Below are 21672 nucleotides of genomic sequence, written 5' to 3'. Positions count from 1 at the left end.
GGTTCGGCAGCCGAAGGACTTTCGACCGCCGAACCTGGCTGGGAGGCATGCCTTTCGGCTGCCGAAGCCTGCCCCCGAAAGAGGATTTTCGTCTCTAGAGGGCAGTTTCGGCCGCCGAAAGTGCCGCCGAACATGCATGAGTTTCGTTTATGTCTGGGAGTTTCGGCCGCCAAAGGTGCCGCCGAACCTGCCTGACTTTCGGCTCTGGAGGGACTTTCGGCCGCCGAACCTGCCGCCGAAAGTGCCCTGTCCAGCCTTCCTTTGCATTTTGCATGGATGTTTTGAGGAGTTTTAGAGGGTTTTTGGGGGATGTTTTTAGAGTTATGTTCTTGTTGTTTGGTCCCTCATGTGAGTCCACCTGTGTAGGTTCGGACCCGAGGAACCGAGGACCCCAACAGTGAGTCAGCTGCTCCAGTGTCTGGTCAGAGCTATCCAGAGGTGAGTAGAATAAACCTTTACGTTTTAAAGTAAATCAATTGTAAAGTTTTGAGCATGTTCATGCATCATGAATGCCATGTGATGATTTAGGTTGTTTGCATTAGAATTCACGAATATGTTGCATTGCATATTTTAATGTTGATGTGGATGAATGTTGGATGATCCATAGCCCTCGATCTATGATGTGACGATGTGATATGTACAGTACGGAATGTAAGACCAGTGGGACCCATTCTACGTTCGCTGGCACTATGTAAGAGAAAGACCAGGACCCATTCTACGTTCTGGCACAGTTGGAATGTTATGTTATGCTATGTAAGAGAAAGACCAGGACCCATTCTACGTTCTGGCACAGTTGGACTATGTAGAGGGCTATTGGTGACAAGTTCATCCTTGATGTGATTAGCTGTGATGTGATGCATTCCATGTTATCATATGTTTGAATGTTTTATTATTCTGCTCACTAGGCTCTGGTAGCTCACCCCTCTCCCTAATCCCCCAGGTTTGCAGGTACAGGGTAGACCAGGAGGTCGGCAAGAGTATTGAAGTCTCGTCTATGTAATAGATAGTGTGGACATGATAAATGTATTTGATGTTATGTAAAAGTACAGTTTAGACATGTAATGTAATGAGGCTTATGGATGATAGAGGTGTGCTTGACCATAGAATATTGTTATCCCTTTTAATACATGATCTTAGATGTCTTGTGATGTTTATGTAAACCAACTCAGCTTATGTTGTATCACCCATTGGGGCATTGATGAGATTCCACAGAGGGGTCAATGTTTATGATTATGTCTATGTTCAGTGCATGCACAGGTTGAGTTTGGTGTATGAGAGAATGTATGAAAGAAAAGTTTTAAATTTTTTTTTGTATATTCTTGATCATGTATGGGATTAAGCAGGTTTACAGGTTTTATGTCAGGCTTGCTACGGGTCCCGGCGGCCTTAAGCCGACCTGGATCCTAGCGCCGGTAGCGGTCCAATTTTCGAGTCGTTACAGAAGCCAAATTCCAAGATCACATGTTTCCCCTTTCATGCCATGCACATTCAAAATTCAAATTTGCAAAGAAGGCTCTACCTTCCTTATTAGTGCATGGGCGGCAAGGTGCATGTGAAGGCAAGACTTGGGCACCTTGGACAGCAACTTGAAGACACTTGGGCAGTAAACAAAGACCAAAGAGCCCACTCCTTGCAATTGAAGACAAGTCCCACGTTTTTCCCTTCACACATGTGCATAGATGGCACACCTTGGACCAAGGGCATTTTGGGCAGCCTCTAAAAGATGCATGGACAGCCAAGAAACCCTAGGCAGCCTCTCAAGATATATTTAAAGGCGTTAAGAAGACCAAGAGAGGCAGATTGGGACAACACTTCATCTTCTCCACCATTCGGCCAAGCAAGGGAGGCGCACCTCCTCCATCTCCACCTTCGGTTCTTCATCTTTTTCTTTCCCCTTCTATTTTCTCTTTTGTTTCAGCCATGAGTGGCTGAAACCTTTTATTCTAGTTGAAGATTGGTTGAAACTAAGGTTGTTTTATGGATTGTGAGATCTGATCATAAACTATTGTCTTTGATTTTGTTCAATATTTATGCAATTAATGCTTTAATTCCATGATTGCTTTGTAGTTTTGATCAAATTGGCCACTTGATTCTTTATTGCAAGGTAAGTGATTGTTAGTTAGGATTATTTTTAGTCCGTAATTGCTGGAAATATTCTGACCTAAGAACACTTGGTGTAAAAACCAAGAAATTGTATGATATAACAACATCTCATGCGTTTGAGTAGTTAGGATTGGATCTCTCTCATCTCATTCTTTATGCAATTGACAATTGTTTGATGCCTAAGGCCCAAGGACATTCCTTGGCAATTTGTTAGTTAGTAATTGATTAGAGGATATTCCCTAATTGATTTAATCATAAGGAGAGACATGGTGGTGAGAAGCCTCTTCCACCTCCATAACCAATCTATTGAATCAATCAAGAGATCACAAGTTTCAATGATCAATCCAAACAACCAAAGTGAATCCATCTCTTCAACTAGGCCTTTCTCATATTGAATTTCTCTTTTATTTTAATTACTTGCTGATTTAATTGCTTTTAATAGTTATTTAGACAAATCATCTCAAACCCCTCCTTTTTTTACTTTTATCGCACTTTATTTTTGTTATGTTTTCAGTTACTAGTTTTCAATTGTGCTTTCAGTTAATTCTCTTGGTCTTATTGAGAAAAATAGATAAGTTTACAATTCTCTGTAGATTCGATCATTTACCACTATCTGCGGTATTAATATTGTTGATAACTAGAAAGGTTATTTTTTACCAGCTTCGACAACCGCGAGTCAGCAGCTGAAACAGGTAAAATGAGTCTTATTTCCTCTTCATATAAATGGGTCATTGATTATGATGCCATGGATCACATGACAGGCAATCCTCATATTTTTACTAGTTTTTGATCTTATAAAGCACATTGTCTTGTTATTATAGCTGATGGGTCAACCTCTAATGATGAGGGTTCTGGGACCTTTAAACCTACTTCTTCTATTACTCTCTCATCTGTGCTAAGTTTACCTAATATTGTCTTTAATTTAATCCCTATGAGTAAACTTCTCAAAGACCTAAATTGTTGTGTTTTCTTTTTTCCTGATCATTATCTCATTTAGGATCTTGTGAAGAAGTAAATTATTGGTAAATGACATGTATATGAGGGTCTCTACATTTTGGATGCATGGGTGCCTTAGTCTGTTGCCTGCTCCAGTGTCATGTCACCATTTGAAGCATATTTTCGATTGGGGCACCCTTCTTTATCGATTTTGAAGAAGTTATGCCCTCAATTCCATAAGGTATCTTTACTGGAATGTGAGTCATATCATTTTGCAAAATATCATTGAAATTCTTTAAGTCCTAGAGTCAATAAACGAGCTGAGTCTGCTTTTGAATTAGTTCATTCAGATGTTTGGGGCCCATGCCCGATTGGATCTAAGATTGAATTCAGATATTTTATCACTTTTGTGGATGCATTTGTAATACCCGGCTAGACTCCAGTATCGGAATTCCTACCGTCCGGTGGAATCTCGGATGTCGGAGACCTCTAGAAGGGTAAAACCATGTTTTCTTAAAATGTTTTGATGTATTTTATGGTTTTTAATGAAAATGAATTCAAGCTTTGAGTGGAGAAGGCTTTGGAGACTTTGCCAGGTTCGGCCGCCGAACATGGGAGGTTTTGGAAGCGCTTTAGGCCTCCGAAAGCCTTGTTTAAATCAGCCAAGGCTCGGCCGCCGAACCTCATGTTCGGCTGCCGAACTTGCATGCGCTGTGGGGGCACGTTAGGCCGCCGAAAGGTGGTAAGGACAGCCCTATAAAAGGACCCCATGGCCAAAACGGGCAAGCTTTTCTTCCCGTTTTCGGCCAAGGTGAGTTCTCCACCGCCCCTCCTCTGTTTTGAGCTTCTCCCTTCGAGTTTTCATGTTTTTCTTATGAGTTTTCACCTTGTTTTGAAGATTTTCGAGTTTAAAGCAAGTTTTGGAGCTTTGAGGTTCAAGAACTCAAATCTCTCCCATCTTCGAGCTAGGGTCGTTTTCCTCTCGATCTTCAAGAGGTAAGGGCCGATCTTGAGCTCACTACATGTTTTTAACAAGTTTTAAGTTGATTCTTGAAGTAGAAATGCATGTGTAGGATTTTATGAGTTCTTGGGTTTTGTTGGATTATGGGAAATGTATGTTGGTTTGTGTTGTTGTTGTGTGTTGTAGTTGGGGCTTAAGGTAGTTTGAAGCCCCTAGGAGCCAATGTATGTATATTTGCATGATTTGAATGAGTTATATGCATGTTGGAATGGGAAGGAGAGGTTTTTGTGCAAAGGGAACCAAGTTTCTGCCCTTTGGCAGAAACCAGGTTCGGCAGCCGAAGGACTTTCGGCCGCCGAACCTGCCTGGGAGGCAGGCCTTTCGGGTGCCGAAGTTGCCCCCGAAAAGAGACTTTCGTCTCTGTCTGGGACTTTCGGCCGCCGAAGGTGCCGTCGAACCTGCCTGGGTTTCGGCTCTGGAGGGACTTTCTGCCGCCGAAGGTGCCGCCGAACCTGCCCTGTTCAGCCTTTCTTTGCATGTTTTTTCATGATTGTTTTGAGATGTTTTAGGGGGTTTTTGGGGGATGTTTTTAGAGTTGTGTTCTAGTTGTTTGGTCCCTCATTTGAGTCCACCTGTGTAGGTTCGGACTCGAGGAACCGAGGACCCCAGCAGTGAGTCAGCTGCTCCAGTGTCTAGTCAGAGCTACCCAGAGGTGAGTGGAATAACTCTTATGCTTTTAAATAAATAAATCAGTTTTAGCATGATTCACGCATCATGAATGCCATGAGATATAATAGGGTGCTTGCATTAGAACTCACGAATATATTGCATTGCATAATATGTTGATGATGCGGATGAATGTTGAATGATCCTTTAGTCCTCATATGTTATGATATGATGATGATACGGTACGGAAGACCAGTGAGGCCCATTCTATGCCCCTGGCACCATGTAAGAGAAAGACTAGTGAGGCCCATTCTACGCCCCTGGCATAGTTGGAATGTTATGTTATGCTATGTTATGATTATGTAAGAGAAAGACCAGTGAGGCCCATTCTACGCCCCTGGCACAGTTGGACTATGTAGAGGACTATTGGTGACAAATTCATCCTTGATGTGATTAGCTGTGATGTGATGCATTTCATGTTATCATATGTTTCAAATGTTTTACTATTCTGCTCACTGGGCTCTTGTAGCTCACCCCTCTCCCTTAACCCCTAGGCTTGCAGGTACAGGGTAGACCAGGAGGTCAGCAAGAGTAATGAAGTCCTATGTATGTAATAGCTAGAATGTGGACATGACGAATTTGTATAATGATGTATAGATATGTAATGTAATGATATTGAGGTTTAGGAGAGTGCTTGACCATAGTATATTGTAATCCCTTGTTAATACATGACCTTAGCTGTTTTATAATGCTTATGTAAACCATCTCAACACATGTTATGCCACCCATTGGGGGCATTGATGAGATCCCACAGATGGGTCAAGGTTATGATTATGACTATGTTCAGTGCATGCACAGGTTGAGTTTGGTGTATGATTGAATGAATGAAAGAAAAGTTTTAAATTTTTATGCAGGTTGTTGATCATGTATGGGATTAAACAGGTTTTTCAAGTTATGTCAGGCTTGCTACGGGTCCCGGCGGCCTTAAGCCGATCTGGATCCTAGCGCCGGTAGCAGTCCGATTTTCGGGTCGTTACAGAATGGTATCAGAGCCCTAGGTTCATATGGTCGGACCTAGAGTGTTGGGCTCATAGGTGTTATAGAAGGTCAAGCACAATAGGAGGATCATGTCCACTAGGATAGGATGTGGAGTCCTGTCTTGCATGATGATGTGAGATGCCATGATTATATGCATGTGCATTAATGATATGTGATATATGTGATGAGGGTTCATACGTGCCCACATGAACCATATGATGCTAATGTTTGCTTGTTATGTGCTGCCTTTCAAAAAACAGGATGAGAGGAACTCGTCGATCTGCACGATTGACTGGAGTGCCACCTGAGGATGAGGGCACGAGCGCCCGTCCTCCTACATTGCCTAGGGTAATGTCTAGTAGATCTAACAGAGAAAGAGCAGTAAGAGACCCTAGAAGGTCTCTGGATCTGGGTAGGAGCAGATCAGTGAGGGGAATAATTCAAGGAGGAATGTCAGAAGACATGGGGGATGATATGGATGTAGAGCAGAGGAGGGATGGCAGTTTGGGAGTTAGCATGTCAGAAGAGGGAATGGGAGAGTCCCAAGGAGGCTCTCAGGCCTGGGGATTTGTTCAGCCACCCCACTACCCACACTTCTCACAAAATCCCGGGTATTCGATGGGAGGTATATCGGATTACCCTAGATTCACCCCTTATCCCACACAGATGCCATACCCACCCTACTACCCACCATATTCACAATACCCAATGTATCCACCCCCACCTTACTATCCAAACCCTACCTCAGAAAATGTTGCACCACCTCCACCACCTACAGAACTAGCAGCCCCAGCTACTCAACCTTCTAGACCTAGCTCAGCCAGTGGGAGCAAGGTCAAGATGACCGACTACATGAAACTGGGTGCTCCTCAGTATGAAAAAGGGGATGACCCATTTGTGTATCTTGAAAGGGTTAAGGTGATCACAGATGAGATTAGGGCTGATGACAGTAGAGCCATTCAGATGGCTGGGTTCACGCTTAAGTGCAAGAAGGCACGAGAGTGGTTCAAGAATTATGTGAACCCGAGAGTGGACAACATGTCTTGGGAAGAGTTTGCAAACGAGTTTGCCAGTTGGGCTTTCCTAGATAGTTCAAGGGAGCTGAAGATGATAGAGTTTGAGCAGTTGAGGCAGACCGATGAGATGAGTGTAGAAGAGTTTACAGACAGATTCTTGGAGCTGTTGCCATTTGCAGGGCAAAATCTTGACTCGGACCAGAAAAGGTCAAGGAGGTATATCATGAAATTCCACTCTAGATATTCCTCCTTGATCCAGTCAGCAGATAGGGAGAGCTTTCATGCCATAGTGGATATGGCCCGGAAAATGGAGGCCAGTGCCATCGTTCAGGGGACAGTTAAGCAGTCAGTGGCACAGCCTTCTGGTTCTAAGACCCCAGGCTCTTCTTCTTACAGTGCAACAGCTTCAGGTAGCAAGAGGTGGAGCAGTACCACCAAGAAGTCGAAGAAGAACAAGTTTTGGAACAAGGTCAAGTCCAGTCTGGGACTAGGGAGTGGCTCGAGCTCTGGTGCGGATAATGCAGTTTGTGCAAAGTGTAGTAGGCCACATAGGGGAGTTTGCCGGGCTGGGACAGCAGCCTGTTTCAGATGCGGGCAAGAGGGACACATGGCTCGGGAGTGTCCTAGGGCAGCTTTTGGAGCACAGTCTCAGCAGACAGCTTCTGGTAGTGTGGCTCAGCCAGCAGCTCCAGCCGTGACTCAAGCCAGTGGCCGAGGTAGAGGGAGAAGAGCAGCCTCTTCTTCAGCGGGTTTCAGAGGTGAAGGTCCATTAGCTCCAGCACGGATCTTCACGATGACTCAGCAGGAGGCAGATGCATCTAACACCGTGGTGGCAGGTAACTTAGTCATTGGTTGTTCAGATGTGTATGCCTTGATGGACCCTGGTGCATCTCATTCTTTTATTGCTCCGAGAGCCGTTCAGAGGTTGGGGTTGATGATCTCTGAGTTAGAGTGTCCTCTCTGGGTCAGTCGACCCAAGTGTGATCCATCAGTGGCAGAGTCAGTCTGCCAGTGCAGTCCAGTCTTTGTTGAGGGAAGATGCCTTTCCGTCGACCTTGTGGTTCTAGACTTGATAGATTTTGACGTCATTCTAGGGATGGACTGGTTATCTACCCATGGTGCTACCTTGGACTGCAGGGACAAGGTAGTCAGGTTCAGAGGTCAGGATGGGTCAGAGGTTGTCTTTTGGGGAGACAGGAGGGGTACACCTAGAGGTCTGATATCAACTCTTCAGGCTCGTAGGATGCTTAGAAAGGGATGTCAGGGGTATTTGGCTCATGTGAGAGAGCTTAGCGGTCAGGTTAGAGATCCCGCCTCGGTGCCAGTGGTTAGAGAGTTTCTAGACGTCTTCCCAGACGAGCTGCCAGGTTTACCACCTACTAGGGAGATAGAGTTCGAGATAGAATTGATGCCTGAAACCCGACCGATCTCTATCCCTCCCTACAGGATGGCTCTAGCCGAGTTGAAGGAATTGAAAGAGCAGTTGCAAGAGCTGGTAGAAAAAGGCTTCATCCGACCGAGCACCTCACCTTGGGGTGCACCAGTCTTGTTTGTCAGAAAGAAGGATGGATCCCTTAGGCTTTGTATCGACTACAGGCAGTTGAACAAAGTCACTACCAAGAATAAGTACCCATTGCCAAGGATCGACGATCTATTTGACCAGCTAGCCGGAGCAGGTTGTTTCTCCAAAATAGATCTGAGATCGGTGTACCATCAGCTGAGGATAAGCGAGGAGGATGTGCCGAAGACAGCCTTCAGGACCAGATATGGGCATTTTGAGTTCCTTGTAATGCCGTTCGGGTTAACCAACGCCCCTGCAGCATTCATGGATCTCATGAACAGAGTGTTTAGCCAGTACCTGGATCACTTCGTTATTGTCTTCATATATGATATCTTAGTGTATTCCAGGAATGCAGAGGAGCATGCCCATCATCTGAGGTTGGTTCTACAGACCTTGAGGGAACATGGCTTGTATGCCAAGTTCTCTAAGTGTGAGTTCTGGCTGAGGAGCATCTCATTCTTGGGGCATGTAGTGTCAGAGAATGGAATAGAGGTGGACCCCAAGAAGACAGAAACTGTGGCTAACTGGCCTAGACCCACTTCAGTGACAGAAATCAGGAGTTTCTTGGGTTTGGCAGGTTACTACAGGAGGTTCGTTCAGGACTTCTCGAAAATAGCAGCTCCTCTGACCAGACTAACCAGGAAGAATTAGAAGTTTGTATGGACCGACCAGTGCGAAGAGAGTTTTGAAGAGGTTAAGAAGAGGTTGACTTCAGCACCAGTTTTAGCTCTGCCATCTAGTGATGAGGACTTTACAATCTTTTGTGATGCGTCCCGTGTGGGACTGGGTTGTGTACTGATGCAGAATGAGAGGGTGATTGCTTATGCTTCTAGGCAGCTGAAGAAGCATGAGTTGAATTACCCCACGCATGACCTAGAGATGGCAGCAGTAATCTTTGCACTCAAGATGTGGAGGCACTACCTCTATGGGGTAAAATGTGAGATCTTTACAGATCATAAGAGCCTGCAGTACATCCTAAGTCAAAGAGATTTGAATTTGAGACAAAGGAGATGGGTAGAGCTGCTGAGTGACTATGATTGCAAGATTCAGTATCATCCGGGTAAGGCAAATGTCGTGGCAGACGCCCTAAGCCGGAAGTCACTAGGCAGTCTATCCCACATCACAGCAGAGAGGAGGCCAGTGGTGAAGGAGTTTTACAAGCTCATTGATGAAGGTCTACAGTTGGAGTTGTCTGGTACAGGTGCTTTAATGGCCCAGATGAGAGTGACACCCGTGTTTCTGGAGCAGGTGGCTTAGAAACAGCATGAGGACCCAGAGTTAGTGAAGATTGCCAGGACTTTTCAGTCAGGCAAAGATAGTGAGTTCAGATTTGACAACAAGGGGATCCTCCGCTATGGGAGTCGGTTGTGTGTACCAGATGACATTGGGCTAAAAGGAGACATTATAAGGGAGGCTCATAATGCAAGATACAGCGTTCACCCGGGAGCCACCAAGATGTATCAAGATCTGAAGAAAGTTTATTGGTGGCCAGCTATGAAGAAAGAAGTGGCACAGTTTGTGTCAGCCTGCGAAGTGTGTCAGAGGGTGAAGCTGGAACATCAGAGGCCGGCTGGAATGCTTAACCCGCTACCTATTCCAGAGTGGAAATGGGAGAATATAGCTATGGACTTCGTAGTGGGGTTACCGGCAGCGTCCAACAGAGTAGACTCCATATGGGTGATTGTGGACAGACTCACCAAATCTGCTCACTTCATCTCTGTCAGGAGTGGCTATTCTATGGACAAATTGGCGCAAGTGTATGTGGATGAGATCGTTAGGCTGCATGGGGTTCCTGTTTCGATAGTGTCAGATAGAGGGCCCCAGTTCACCTCCAGGTTTTGGCGGAGTCTGCAGAATGCCATGGGTACCAGGTTGGATTTCAGTACTGCCTTCCACCCCCAGACTGACGGACAGTCAGAAAGGACCATCCAGACTATCGAGGATATGCTCAGAATGTGTGTGCTGGACTTTGGCGGTTCTTGGAGGCAGCATCTACCTTTGGTGGAGTTTGCCTACAATAACAGCCATCATGCTAGCATCGGGATGGCTCCATATGAAGCTTTGTATGGGAGGAAGTGCAGATCACTTGTTTGCTGAGAAGAGGTTGGAGAAAAGGCCTTGGCAGGGCCTGAGCTAGTAGAGATTACCAGCAGGGTGGTACCCATAATCAGAGAAAGGATCAAGACTGCTGCAAGCAGGCAGAAGAGTTATGCAGACATCCGCAGACGGCAAGTGGAATTTCAGGAGGGGGATCTGGTATTGCTCAGGTGTCTCCAATGAAAGGAGTGGTTCGCTTTGGGAAGAAAGGTAAATTGGCCCCACGATACATCGAACCCTTTGAAGTCTTGCAAAAGATTGGGAATGTGTCGTACAGGCTGGATTTACCTGCTTCAATGGAAAGAATCCATCCGGTTTTCCATGTTTCCATGTTGAGAAAGTTCGTGTCAGATCCGGGCAAGGTTCTTAGTGAGCCTGATGTGGAGATCCAAGAAGATCTCACCTATGTTGAGCAGCCAGTATGAATCATAGACACCCAGATTAGGAAGCTGGGAAACAAGGAAATCCCGATGGTGAAAGTCCTTTGGAACCACCACATTATGGAAGAATGCACTTGGGAGACACGGGAGTCCATGCTCCAGCAATACCCTTATCTTTTCTGAGGTTTGTTCCTTGTGAGTTTTATATGCTTTGTATGTATGATATGTTTATGCCATGCTATGTGTTAGTTGAGGAACATTCGGGGATGAATGTTCTTAAGGGGGGAGAATGTAATACCCGGCTAGACTCCGGTATCGGAATTCCTACAGTCCGGTGGAATCTCGGATGTTGGAGACCTCTAGAAGGGTAAAACCATGTTTTCTTAAAATGTTTTGATGTATTTTATGGTTTTTAATGAAAATGAATTCAAGCTTTGAGTGGAGAAGGCTTTGGAGACTTTGCCAGGTTTGGCCGCCGAAAGTCATGTTCGGCCGCCGAACATGGGGAGGTTTTGGGAGCGCTTTAGGCCTCCGAAAGCCTTGTTTAAATCAGCCAAGGTTCGGCCGCCGAACTTGCATGCGCTGTGGGGGCACGTTAGGCCGCCGAAAGGTGGCAAGGACAGCCCTATAAAAGGACCCCATGGCCGAAACGGGCAAGCTTTTCTTCCCGTTTTCGGCCAAGGTGAGTTCTCCACCGCCCCTCCTCTGTTTTGAGCTTCTCCCTTCGAGTTTTCATGTTTTTCTTATGAGTTTTCACCTTGTTTTGAAGATTTTCGAGTTTAAAGCAAGTTTTGGAGCTTTAAGGTTCAAGAACTCAAATCTCTCCCATCTTCGAGCTAGGGTCGTTTTCCTCTCGATCTTCAAGAGGTAAGGGCCGATCTTGAGCTCACTACATGTTTTTAACAAGTTTTAAGTTGATTCTTGAAGTAGAAATACATGTGTAGGATTTTATGAGTTTTTGGGTTTTGTTGGATTATGGGAAATGTATGTTGGTTTGTGTTGTTGTTGTGTGTTGTAGTTGGGGCTTAAGGTAGTTTGAAGCCCCTAGGAGCCAATGTATGTATATTTGCATGATTTGAATGAGTTATATGCATGTTGGAATGGGAAGGAGAGGTTTTTGTGCAAAGGGAACCAATTTTCTGCCCTTTGGCAGAAACCAGGTTCGGCAGCCGAAGGACTTTCGGCCGCCGAACCTGCCTGGGAGGCAGGCCTTTCGACTGCCGAAGTTGCCCCCGAAAAGAGACTTTCGTCTCTGTCTGGGACTTTCGGCCGCCGAAGGTGCCGCCGAACCTGCCCTGTTCAGCCTTCCTTTGCATGTTTTTGCATGATTGTTTTGAGATGTTTTAGGGGGTTTTTGGGGGATGTTTTTAGAGTTATGTTTTAGTTGTTTGGTCCCTCATTTGAGTCCACCTATGTAGGTTCAGACCCGTGGAACCGAGGACCCCAGCAGTGAGTCAGCTGCTCCAGTGTCTAGTCAGAGCTACCCAGAGGTGAGTGGAATAACTCTTATGCTTTTAAATAAATAAATCAGTTTTAGCATGATTCAAGCATCATGAATGCCATGAGATATAATAGGGTGCTTGCATTAGAACTCACGAATATGTTGCATTACATAATATGTTGATGATGCGGATGAATGTTGAATGATCCTTTAGTCCTCATATGTTATGATATGATGATGATACGGTACGGAAGACCAGTGAGGCCCATTCTACGCCCCTGGCACCATGTAAGAGAAAGACCAGTGAGGCCCATTCTATGCCCCTGGCATAGTTGGAATGTTATGTTATGCTATGTTATGATTATGTAAGAGAAAGACCAGTGAGGCCCATTCTACGCCCCTGGCACAGTTGGACTATGTAGAGGACTATTGGTGACAAATTCATCCTTGATGTGATTAGCTGTGATGTGATGCATTTCATGTTATCATATGTTTCAAATGTTTTACTATTCTGCTCACTGGGCTCTTGTAGCTCACCCCTCTCCCTTAACCCCCAGGCTTGCAGGTACAGGATAGACCAGGAGGTCAGCAAGAGTAATAAAGTCCTATGTATGTAATAGCTAGAATGTGGACATGACGAATTTGTATAATGATGTATAGATATGTAATGTAATGATATTGAGGTTTAGGAGTGTGCTTGACCATAGTATATTGTAATCCCTTGTTAATACATGACCTTAGCTGTTTTATAATGCTTATGTAAACCAACTCAACACATGTTATGCCACCCATTGGGGGCATTGATGAGATCCCACAGAGGGGTCAAGGTTATGATTATGACTATGTTCAGTGCATGCACAGGTTGAGTTTGGTGTATGATTGAATGAATGAAAGAAAAGTTTTAAATTTTTATGCAGGTTGTTGATCATGTATGGGATTAAACAGATTTTTCAGGTTATGTCAGGCTTGCTACGGGTCCCGGCGGCCTTAAGCCGATCTGGATCCTAGTGCCGGTAGCGGTCCGATTTTCGGGTCGTTACAGCATTACTCTAGAATGACTTGGATTTATTTTATGAAGCAATGTTTGGAAGTATTTTCTCATTTTTATGTCTTCTATGCTGAAATCAATATTCAATTTAATATTTTTGTGTAAATTTTGTGGAGCGACAATGCTAAATAATATATGTCATAATCATTCTAGGCTTATATGACTCAAAATGGATTTTATTCACCAATCGTCATGTGTTGATACACCTGCTCAAAATGGGGTAGCTAAAAGGAAGAATCGACATTTCCTTGAGACTACTAGAACTCTATTGTTTCAAATGCAAGTTCCTAAGCAATTTTGGGCCGATACTGTCTCTACTGTATGCTTTCTCATTAATTGAATTCCCTCCGCAGTACTAAACAGTAATACTCCTTATAATGTCCTTTTTTCTAGGAAGCTATTATTTCCTCTCGAACCACGACTGTTTGGTAGTACTTGTTATGTTTGGAATGTCAGACCTCATGTGACCAAACTTGATCCTAAAGCTTTAAAGTGTATTTTTTGGGATATTATCGCCTTCAGAAGGGGTATCGGTGTTATTCTCTAGACCTCAATAAATATTTGATCTCAACAGATGTAGTCTTTTCCGAGCAAGTTCCTTTTTATTCTATTACACAAACCTCTCCTAATCAAGATGAGTATGATGAGTGGCTCATCTATAGAATCATATCTAATGGTGGGACCTCTTTAAGTATGCCTTCTGCTGTATAATCTGATGGTAACATTCTTCGTAATACTCAGCCTCCTGTTAAACCGTTAGTTGTTTAAGTTTACTCTCGGAGACCAGTACCTGATGATAAATGTCCTGCACCAGAATCTTTTTCATCATCAGATCCACCACCGAGTGACCTTAACCTCCCCATTAGTCTTTGTAAAGGTAAATGACAGTGTAAATCTATCTATTCTGTTGCTAACTTTCTGTCTTATGATCACTTGTCTCCTTCATTTACCTCCTTAATTGTCTCTTTAGATTTCATTTTTTTGCCTAAGACAGTTAAAGAGGCCCTGGCTCATTTTGGATGTTGTGATGTAATGTTTAAGGAAATCAAGGCTCTAGATGAAAATCATACTTAGAAACTAGTTGATTTACCCTCTGGCAAGAAGGCTGTGAGCTATAAATGGGTTTTTGCCAACAAAGTCAATCCAGATGGCTCCATAGCGAGGCTTAAGGCCCGTCTTGTCGCCAAAGGTTATGTCCAAATCTATGGCGTTGACTATTCTGATACTTTTTCTCCTGTGGCAAAAATGACCTCAGTTTGCCTGTTCATCTCCCTAGCTGCTTCTCAGCATTGGCCTTTACACTGATTAGTTATCAAGAATGTATTTTTACATGGTAACCTCCAAAAGGAGGTGTATATGGAGCAACCACCAGGGTTTGTTGCTTAGGGAGAGTATGGGAAAGTTTTCCATTTGAAGAAATCTTTATATAGTTTGAAGCAGAGTCCTAGTGCATGGTTTGGCAAGTTCAGTAAAGTTGTTCAAAAATTTGGATTGAAAAAAAGCAAGTGTGACTATTCAGTCTTCTATAAAAATTTAGATACTGATATTATTCTCCTTATTGTATATGTTGATGCTATTGTCATTACAGGGAATGATAGTACAGGGATCTCTTCTCTCAAAAACTACTTACATGCAAGTTTTCATACCAAAGAATTAGGTCAACTTAAGTATTTCTTAGTAGTCGAAGTCTCGAGGAGTAAAAGGAGAATTTTTATATCTCAAAAGAAGTATGTCCTTGATTTACTTGCAGAAACCGGAAAGATGGGAGCTAAACCATATAGCACACTAATGATTCATAATATATATCTTATAAAAGATGACAGAGACCCTTATAATAATCCAGAGAGGTACAAGAGGTTGGTTGGAAAGCTGAACTACAGTATAGTGATGACTCGGCTAGATATTGTTTTTGTAGTAACCGTTGCAAGCCAGTTCATGTTTGCACCTACGGTAAAATATTGGGCCGCTCTAGAATAAATTATATGTTATCTAAAAGAGACTCCTAAACTCGGTATACTCTACAGAGATCATGGACATACTGCACTTGAGCGTTTTTCTAATGCTGACTCCGAAAGTGATAGAAGGTCGACTACAGGCTATTGTGTATTTGTTGGAGGAAACCTAGTGTCTTGGAAAACTAAGAAGCAAAATATGGTATTCAGATCCAGTGCCGAGTCAGAATATAGAGTCATGGCTCAATCCACTTGTGAGATTGTATGGATAAATCATCTGCTGAAGGAAGTTGATATGGTTGGTGCATCACCCGCGAAACTTTGGTGTGATAATCAGGCAGCTCTTCACATTGCTTCCAATCCAATATACCGTGAATGAACTAAGTATATTGAAGTTGATTTTTATTTCATCCGTGAGAAGATTCAAGAAAATTTAATCTCCACCAGTTATATAAAGACAGGAGAGCAATTGGGTGATCTACTCACCAAAACTTTAAATGAACCTAGAATTTTTCTAACAAGTTGGGCATGATAAATACCTATGATCCAACTTGAGCGGGAGTGTTAGAGTGTGAACATAATCTGTATATAATTATAGAAGATTACATAATTATAGACTAATTGATTAATAGAGGATTATTAGGAGTTGTCATAATAAAATTTTATAATCTGTATATGTATACACACTTCCTTCAATGGATAAATATACTGAAATTGTAACAGCCCGGAAACCGGTACCCCTCTGTAACGGCCCAAACTACTCGGCGCTAGGATCCAGATCGGCTTAAGGCCGCCAGAACCCGTAGCAAGCCTAACCTGAACTCCAATCATCCCACACATGATCCGACTCAACTATTAGCCTTTCAAACTTTTTCTGTAAAACTACCAGACTTAACCTTAAAAACAATCAGATATACCAATCTGAAATAGCCCCCTGGGCTCACACCAGTACCTCTGTCCGTAGAGTCACGGGACTCAAACTCGGTCTTCCCTCACGGTCTGGTCTCGGGTCAAAGGAATCAAACCCTATCTTCCCTCACTGTTAAATTTTACTGGAGTTTTCGCAACACAACAGTTATTAAGCCTGGTTTGACACATTTCTCATCAAGAAACGTAAAACAGGATACATGCATACACAAGGGAGAAACAAACACTAGGCAAAGCACATTCTAAACCATAACACACTAACTTACTATCTATTACATGCCTTTACATATATCTCTTTAATTTACATCATGTCCACACTAAGCTATTACACATGCAGTCCTTTAAACCATACTCTGTTGCTTCACTTCCTAGCTAACTCTGAACCTGCAAAACTGGGATTAAGGGAAAGGGATGAGCTTCTAAAGCCCAGTGAGTAGAAACACTGAAAACAGTTCATTAATACACACTTACATGAAATGTGGCACAACACAAATATTTCACATCTCGGATTAGACATGACCTCAAAACTCCCTCTGTCGGCACCCGATTCCCGAAGGAACTCACATAGGATTTTCACTACCATGACAGATCGTGGGCTATTGATGTCGCCTTGGTCCAATCCCCACTATCAATAAATAATGCAATGCACCATATTCGTGATTCTAATGCAATCACCCTATTACATAATATGGCATCCATGATGCATGAACTATGCTAAAGCATTCCATTTTCTCAGTAGAAAAGATTAAGTTTAGTTCTACTCACCTCTGCTCCTCTAGCAGAAAACTGAACTGACTCTACCACTGGTAACCTCCTCGATCTCTCGGGTCCAATCCTATACAAATGGACTCAAATGAGGTGTCAAACAAACTCTAAACAACTCATAAACAACTCTTAAACAGCTTCCCAAAACCCCTCTAAAAGCTCTTAGAACAATCACATAAAGCATGCAAAAGCAAAGCTAGACAGAGCACATTCGGCGGCAGGTTCGGCGGCCAAATGTCCTGTCCAGAGCCGAAACTCGCATACTTTTGGCGGCCGAATGCACTTTCGGCTGCCGAACCTGAGTTCATCCAGAACTCAGCCCCGACGGCAACCTCCCTCCTTCAACACTTCTATCTCTCACAACATGCATAACTCCAATCCTCAACTCACATATACTCAAGTATATGCTCCAAGGGGTCCAAAGCTACCTATCAACCCCAACAAACAACACACATATCTCATAATCATGCATAAACCATTAAAATATCACAACTAAACCTATATATATAACTCTACCCTTAACCTCTGTAAAAGCTGTTACAAATCATTAAAACAAGTTTAGAAAAACCTCCCTTACCTCTTCAAACTAGAAGCTGAACAATCTGAACTCAAAGCTATGCACCAACACCTCTTCTCCTTCACCAACCCACCAAAGCTCTCCTTTTGACTCAAAACCTTCAAAACCATTTGAACACAACAAACCTCTGCATAAGGTGATAAAAACCTTGCAGATGAGTCATGGGAGACGTGGCTTCACCCTCTGGCAATGACCTAGAGGCTACACCTGTCCAAATCACTGACTGAGGAGTGCTTTTTGGTTGGCTGTCCAACTCAGCTTCGGCTGCCGAATCGCATGCAAAACCATGCAACATTCGGGGGCCAAACTTAACCTTCGGAAGCCGAATCTATAGCACTTTCGGCGGCCGAACATTACCTTCGACGGCCGAACATGGCAAAAGTCCCCATTGTCTTTTCTCTTCAAAACACAATCCAAAACTTATTCAAAACCTGTAAAACACTTAAAACATTTTAGAAAATAGAAGCTCCGACATCCTCGAATTCCACCGGACGGTAAGAATTCCGATGCCTGATCTAGCCGGGTATTACAATCTTCCCCGCTTAAAAAACATTCGTCCTCGAATGTTAAAAACAAACTTACAACAATCAAGACCTCAACCTATTCTGATATCCACAGCTTCCGCTGCGCACTCTGATCCTTATCCTGTTCTCGTTATCTTTTCTCTACTGATCTCTCTTCTATCTTTCACATGCTAACTCTCAATAGATCATACGCAAATCTAGGATCTATCTAGGAAAACCACAATCAGCTCTTACTATCTGTTCTACTAAATCAAGCCTAACTAGGACTATCTGGTAACCACTTAAACTTACTCCAAGAACTCAGGGATTCATCCTTCGTTTCCCCCACAACTCTAGAATAGTCCAGGGTGAGGTACTAAGTCAGATAAGATCCTTAGCTACCAGACCTCTGTACTACCCTTTCCTCTCTCTCTCTCTCTCTGCAGGTACCATCCTGTAGGAGGAAGGAACAAAATGGTTCCGCGTCCAGATACCACTTCTATTCCAACTCCAACTCTAACTCCCTGACAGAGGGTAAACCTGACAGCTCGTCTGGGAAACATCTAGTACTCACTAGCAACAGGCACTGAGGCTGATTCCCTGACCTGACTGCTAAATTCGCTCACAAGAGCTAGAACCCTCTAACAACCTTTCCTGAACACACTATGAGCCTGCGGGGCTGACATCAACTTCTAGGCACCTATACTTTGTCCTCTCTAAGGTTGATCCATCCTAGCCTCTAAACTCTGAACTCTCCTACCTTGTCTCTGCAGACACAGGTAGTACCATGAGTAGCTAGCCAATCCGCCCTAGATTGACATCACACAGTCAACTCTAGAACCATAAGGTCAGCTGGATTGCATCCACTACTCTCAATATACTCTGAACTGAACTGACAGACTGACTCTGCCATAGATGGATCACACTCGGGTCTACCAACTCAAAGAAAACTCTTTAAGCCCAGAAGTTGTAACGACCCGGAAACCGGTACCCCTCTGTAACGGCCCGAACCATCACTGGCACTAGGATCCAGATCGGCTTAAGGCTACCGGGACCCGTAGCAAGCCGACTATACTCTCTGTGTACCTGATAAATCCCATACATGATACAAAGATACTCAACAATCCTGTAAAACTTTGTAGGCTCAACTACTGCTACTCAGATATAGCAATCTGAAATGGCCCTCAGGGCCTATACCAGGGACTACTATCTGCTGTGGATCAAGGGATTGAAACCCTTTTACGCTGTAACACAATCCACTGGTATCACATCAAAGCCATACATTAAGCCTAACTCACACATTTCTCATCAAGAAACGTAAAACAGGATTCATGTACAAGGGATTAATCATACATCATACTATAGCAATGATTCTAGGGAAAGCACAAGTCTATCCAGTATACGACAGTACATATCTATACACATTACATTACCACTAATCATGTCCACTACTTTATTACAACCATACATTCATGCATATCTTCCCTCTGTACTCTTGCTGACTTTAACTTCCCATAGCTATCTCAGAACCTGCAAAACTGGGGTTAAGGGAGTGGGATGAGCTCTAGAGCCCAGTGAGGAGGAACAATAAAAACAGTTCATTCCTTACATGCTTTCATGAAATGCATCACATCACAAACATATCATTTCAAGGATGAATTTGTCACCAATAGCCCTCAACTACATGTTATAATCCAACTGTGCCAAGGAGACGATGTCATCACCTGGTCTACACTGATCTCTCTGATATCATAACATGACTAACTGTGCCAAGGAGACGAGGTCTCACCTGGTCTACACTTAACTCTGATTTGACAGCCCAGCTGTCTCATTCATAGTACCAGGAGCGACCTGGACTATCCAGGGGCGACCTGGTATGGCTATCTCATGCCATAACTCTGTATCTGCTCTCTGTCAAGGGCTAAGGATCATCCAACATTCATCCACAGGAACAACAACATATGCAATGTATCATATTCGTGCATTCTAATGCAGCACAACCTAATACATAACATGGCAGTTTATGATGCATGGATCATGCTAGAATCGTGTCATTTCTCAAAATAAAATATTCAGTTTAGTTCCACTCACCTCTGCTCTTCTGGCAGATACTGTACTGACTCTGATATCTCTAACTCTGATGACCTCCTCGAACTCTCGGGTCCAATCCTACACAAATGGACTCGAATGAGGTGGCACACATACTTTGAATAACTCTTAAACAATTCCCCATAATCCCCTCTAAACCTCTGAAAATAATCACATAACTCATGCAAAAGAAGGCTGGACAGAACACATTCGGCAGCAGGTTCGGCGGCCGAATGTCCTCTCCAGAGCCGAAACTCATGCATGTTCGGCGGCACCTTCGGCGGCCGAATGTGCATGACAGATCCGAAAGTCCATTCTTTCGGAGGCAACCTTAGGCAGCCGAAACTACCTCCACAAGGGGTTCGGCGGCCGAACCTTCACTTCGGCGGCCGAAGCTGGGTTCTCCAGAAGGCAGAACCTTGCTTCCTCTCCTGCACAACCTCTCCAACACACTCTCACATGCATAACTCAGCGTCTCAACTCACATATACTCTGGTATATGCACAAAGGGGTCCCAAACTACCTATTAACCCCAACAAAACAACGAACACAACATATAATCATGCTTTCACCATTAAAACATCAAAACTACACTCTAAAACCTAAACATGCAACTCTACCCTTAACCTCTTTAAAAGCTGTTAAAACCATAGAACAAGTATAAAGACCTCTCTTACCTCCTGGAACTAGAAGAGGAACAACTTGACCTCAACAAATCCCCTTCACAAGCTTCAAACCACCAAAACCTCTCTTTTCTCTCAAAACCTTCAAAACCTCTTGTAAACGAGCAACCCTCTGCATGAGCTGATAAAAGCTTGCAGATGAGTCAAGGGAGACGTGGCCTAACCTCTGGTCATGATCTGGAGGTGAACACCTGGCCAAACCACGGACTGAGGAGCATGCACAACTAACCGACCACCTCAGCTTCGGCTGCCGAAACTGCATGCAAAACCATGCAACTTTCGGGGGCCGAACATAACCTTCGGGGGCCGAACATTGGGCACTTTCGGCGGCCGAACTGAACCTTCGGGGGCCGAACATGACAGAAACTCCTTTGGCCAATTCTCCACGAAACTCAACTCGTTTTCTACGCTAAACCTTTAAAACACTTGACAATATTTTAGAAAACTTTCTCTTACCCTCCCAGAGACCTCTGACATCCTCGAACTCCCCCGGACGGTAGGAATTCCGATGTCAGAATCTAGCCGGGTATTACATTCTTCCCTCCTTTAAAAACATTCGTCCTCGAATGTTAAAACAACAACAATAAACATACAGGGAAACAAGAAGAAAGCCTAACATCGTTCTCTACGAAGAGACACAGATACCCCTGGAGTAAAACTCCCGGGTTGGCTATACTGTCTGACTTTGCTGACCCTTCACTGCTTAAGCTGTGTCTACACTAATTGTTTACCACTCTTGCTTGTACACAATCGACTTGACTCTTTCATCTGACTACTCACTTTTCTTTTCTTTGACTTTTCTCAGCTTATTTACACTACTCTGGTTATACTAACCTTTGCTTCTCTTTACTTAACTCTGACAAAGGAACAATAAGCCTTAGGAAAAGCTAGCTGCCTTGTCTATAGCTTCAACTCTTTTCTTACTAGAGA

This window comes from Manihot esculenta, chromosome 17 (genome assembly GCF_001659605.2).
Source record: "Manihot esculenta cultivar AM560-2 chromosome 17, M.esculenta_v8, whole genome shotgun sequence".
Taxonomy (NCBI): domain Eukaryota; kingdom Viridiplantae; phylum Streptophyta; class Magnoliopsida; order Malpighiales; family Euphorbiaceae; genus Manihot; species Manihot esculenta.
This window is presented reverse-complemented; position numbering follows the sequence as displayed.